Below are 3,817 nucleotides of genomic sequence, written 5' to 3' on the forward strand. Positions count from 1 at the left end.
CTTTTCTTTTTTTTTTTAATTACAGGGGTATCATTGAATATGACTGTTGGCTTTTTTTTTTCATTTTTCGGTGACACCGAAAATTTGAGTTTTAATTATCAAAAAATCGCACATTTTTTATTTTATGGGGCTGTCTATGGGATGATTTTTCTAATATTAATTTTTTTTTATTTACAGGAGTATCATTGATCATTATTATTGCATGCGGGCATCCCGCTATAACTGAGCAATGATATCACACGTGTGCAAGCGAGCGCGCACTCATTGCCTGTCGCGCTTCCACTCGCTCGCTCTTGCGCCTACCGTTCTGCCGCTAAACCGCGCTCCTCATTGGTCTATTTTAATAAATTTGTAGTAATTTTTCTATGGGTCTGATCGAAAAATGGTAAAGAACTTTTCTATTCAGAATCCAATTTTCTACCACACCCTGTCCGGTGGCTCACGACTTCTGAGACACCCTGTATAATATATGATTTCATACATTGTTATGTTTATAGATTCACATCACTGAAGTATACTCAACGAATTAAAAACACTGCTTACTGGATTAATATCAGTTTCAGTGAAAAAATCCGTTTCGAAAATTTTTTTCAGATTTTTAGTGAAAATATCTGTCAATATGGTAGTCTGGTGAAGATATCTGAAATAATACAAAATTTTTTAATTCAATTTTTTCAGTTCCGTCATTAAGCTTTCATGAAGAAACTTGATCATGCTTCGTTTAATTGTAATTAACACATTTTGATTGGCAATCACACCGCATTTTCTCAATTTAGTCGGCCATACGTTTTATTTTTTAATCAACTCAATTTTCGCAGTGATTCCACGACAGAGTCAATGTATGCAGGCGTATTCACTTGTAAGCAAATTGCATAACCGAACAGGAGAGGGCGTTTTATTGAAATCATAAACGATGGGCGGAGAATTTAAAAATTTCAAATAAAATACGTATGCCATGTTGATTTTACCTAACTTTTGTTAAACGTATCATAAAATAATATTTCATTAATTACATTTATGCATTTTATAGGTTGACTTACTTATAAATGTTGAAACATTAAAAGGATGTCCATGTATCCTGAAAAATTTGGGGTACTCAATGACGCGCGCCAAGTACGATAAAAAATTTTTTCTTAATTTTTAAATTTTCAACAAATTTTTTCAATTTTTTCAACATTATGACGGTTTCTTGGTATTTTTTTGTATTTAACTTTTTTTTGTATAGAATGAAAATTATTGTAACGAGTCTTATTTTTTTGCAAAGTGCAGATGTTATTGAGATGAGTTTTATGAACGTAGACTTGGCGCAATTTTTTACAGTGAAACTGTTTTTGTTCGGATTTTTTTTACTCCAAATTAATCCCAATAATTATCAAGAAATCCTTATAAAAATATATGTATTAAAAAAAAAAAAAAAAAAAAAACATTAATAAAATTGTAGATGAAATTTGATTGATGTGGTTTTCGAAGTATTTTTTAATGGACATGAGGAACTCGAAGAAGTATCGTGATTAACTTAATTATTTTGCATCGACTTGAAAAATTCTGAATGAAGAAATCATTCGTAGTTTAAATAAACTTAACTTGGGATCCAATTCTTTCTGTTTGAATAAAACCAATAAATTTTAAGCTAATCTTCTGAGATCAAAATTTTATTTTTTGAATCAAATTAATTTTTGTGATCAGTTCATGTACGGCTATTGAAATAAAAAAAAAAAGTTATTTTTTTTTTTTAATTAATCTACATTTTTGTTTCTTATACTTTTTTTGCGCATAAGAAAATTAATGAGAAAATATTTTTTTTTTTAAATTAATCCCAACAAATTTCAAGAAATCCTTACAAAAGTATATGTATTAATTTTTGGTCAGCCAATCGATAAGTTCACAGTTAAAAATAATAACTATGATGAAATAATTGATATGTAGAACTAATATAATCTTTTTACAGGTTAAAGTTTGGTTTCAAAATCGTCGTATGAAAGATAAGAAAGCAGCATCAGTCAAAGACGATAAAGACAAGGAGAAGGATTCGAAGACTGCTCTGCCTATCACCGAAATTGAATGCAGAAGGAGACGCATGGATATCAAGAAAGAAAAAACATGCCAGAACAACAGCTTAGTTGCTTCTGTTCCTGTTCCTACACCTGCTCCAGTTATTTACGGAGAGAATCAAATGCATAACCTCAACTACAGCAGCTACTTATCCAGTGACATCAACCACCATCATCCGAGTAGTTGCAGTTTCAACAATAAAATCAACTACGGCATGATTCAAACTCAGAATCATAACAATTCTTATGGTTCCGACGGGCGCATTGTTGGCAATAGTCATCCCACTGCTACTTATAGTGACTCATACAACTGGAACTATAACTGCAACAACGAATATTTTTCAAACCCCAACGAATACGTAACCGAAGTCAAGGCCAACGACCCATTTTACTCGAATTGCCAAAATGATTACGTTTCTAATAATGATTATAACTATCCACCTAGTTGCAACAATCAGACTGCTGATTTAAATTCAGATTATTTCGGATCATCCCCTCAATCATTCGATTGGAACAGATCCGATAATATATTTTTGAATTACAGTTATTTAACTTCCGCAGTAAATATTTAATTAAAATATTATTAATCGTAGATATTTAATTTTATATAATTAAAAAAAAAAAAAAATAATATATTGCATCTTTGTAAGTTTGAACTAATTTAGATTAGTAATTTTGGTTGCAATTGGGTGGAAAACTTGTTATACGGGTCAATCTACTTGTAAATATTACAGTTAGAGTAATAGCTTGAAATTTTTTTAAAATTCTTTTTTAATTAAGAAATGTTTGATCTTTGCTTAATTTTCAAGTTATTGAAAATTATTTATTCTAAAAATAATATACTGAAATCAAAATTATCTTAATTCAAGGTGAAACAATTTCTAACATAAAAATGATTCAAGAGTGTATAATTATTTTAAGTTGACTAAAAGTTTTTCTAACTTGTTATCCCTTTTTATTTTTATTTAATTCAACTTTTATGAATGTGTTGAAGGTATAATATTATATATTAAATTATATAATAACTTATACTGTAATGTTGTGTTCATGCAAATTTTCTTTCAACTATATTATTAATGTAATAAATTTTCCAACAGAAAATTTTAAACCGTAAATGATCAATAATATAAAAATCATTATTGTTACAGTAAAAAGTAATTAAAAAGATAAAAATTTGCAATTTCCGCATAATTGTAAATAATTTTTGAACAAAGATAAATGTAATTAAATTCTTTCTTATCATATTGTTTTTGTAATTTGTTATAATAATTTACAATATTGTAATTTTTGTATTTGTAAATAATTTTTTTATATTAAGCATTTTTTTTATAACTGTTTATTAATTTGTAGTAAATAAATATTGTCATAAAAAAAAAATTTTTTGTTTGCTGTCTTTTTTTTTTATTAATAAATTTATGTTGTGTTATTTAAAAACATAAATAGTTTTTATCAATTAATTTTAATTTTTTTTTTAATATTTTAAGTATAATATTTAATTTTAATCATTTAATCTTTTAATTTAAAAAAAAGGGAGTCTCCGTTTTGTAAGTATAACTTAAAAAATATTTAAAATATCTGAAATCTGAAAAAAGATCCTGAAAAAGGAGAAAATTTCAGTAACATAAGTCTAGAATTCTGGAGTCGTAGCTCCATTATTTTTAATTTTAATTTAACGTTGAAAATTGAGCTCCGCGCAGCCGTTCTGGTGCCTAGGCGTCGTCACCAAGCAAAGTATGCAAGACAAAATAATTTTTTTATAACATTCA

The 3,817-nt window shown here is 27.5% G+C and overlaps 1 long non-coding RNA gene across 1 annotated transcript; it reads left to right on the forward strand.

Annotated features, from left to right (window-relative positions):
* The first annotated feature begins 527 nt into the window (after positions 1-527).
* LOC141531892 (uncharacterized) lies at positions 528-1,020 on the forward strand. The gene is made up of 3 exons (XR_012479992.1): positions 528-622; positions 679-727; positions 819-1,020. It is a non-coding gene; the product is annotated as an uncharacterized LOC141531892 (long non-coding RNA).
* Positions 1,021-3,817: the final 2,797 nt, after the last annotated feature.

This window comes from Cotesia typhae, unplaced genomic scaffold, assembly GCF_013202065.1.
Source record: "Cotesia typhae breed Kobodo isofemale line unplaced genomic scaffold, CoteBio_Ctyphae contig_50, whole genome shotgun sequence".
NCBI lineage: Eukaryota > Metazoa > Arthropoda > Insecta > Hymenoptera > Braconidae > Cotesia > Cotesia typhae.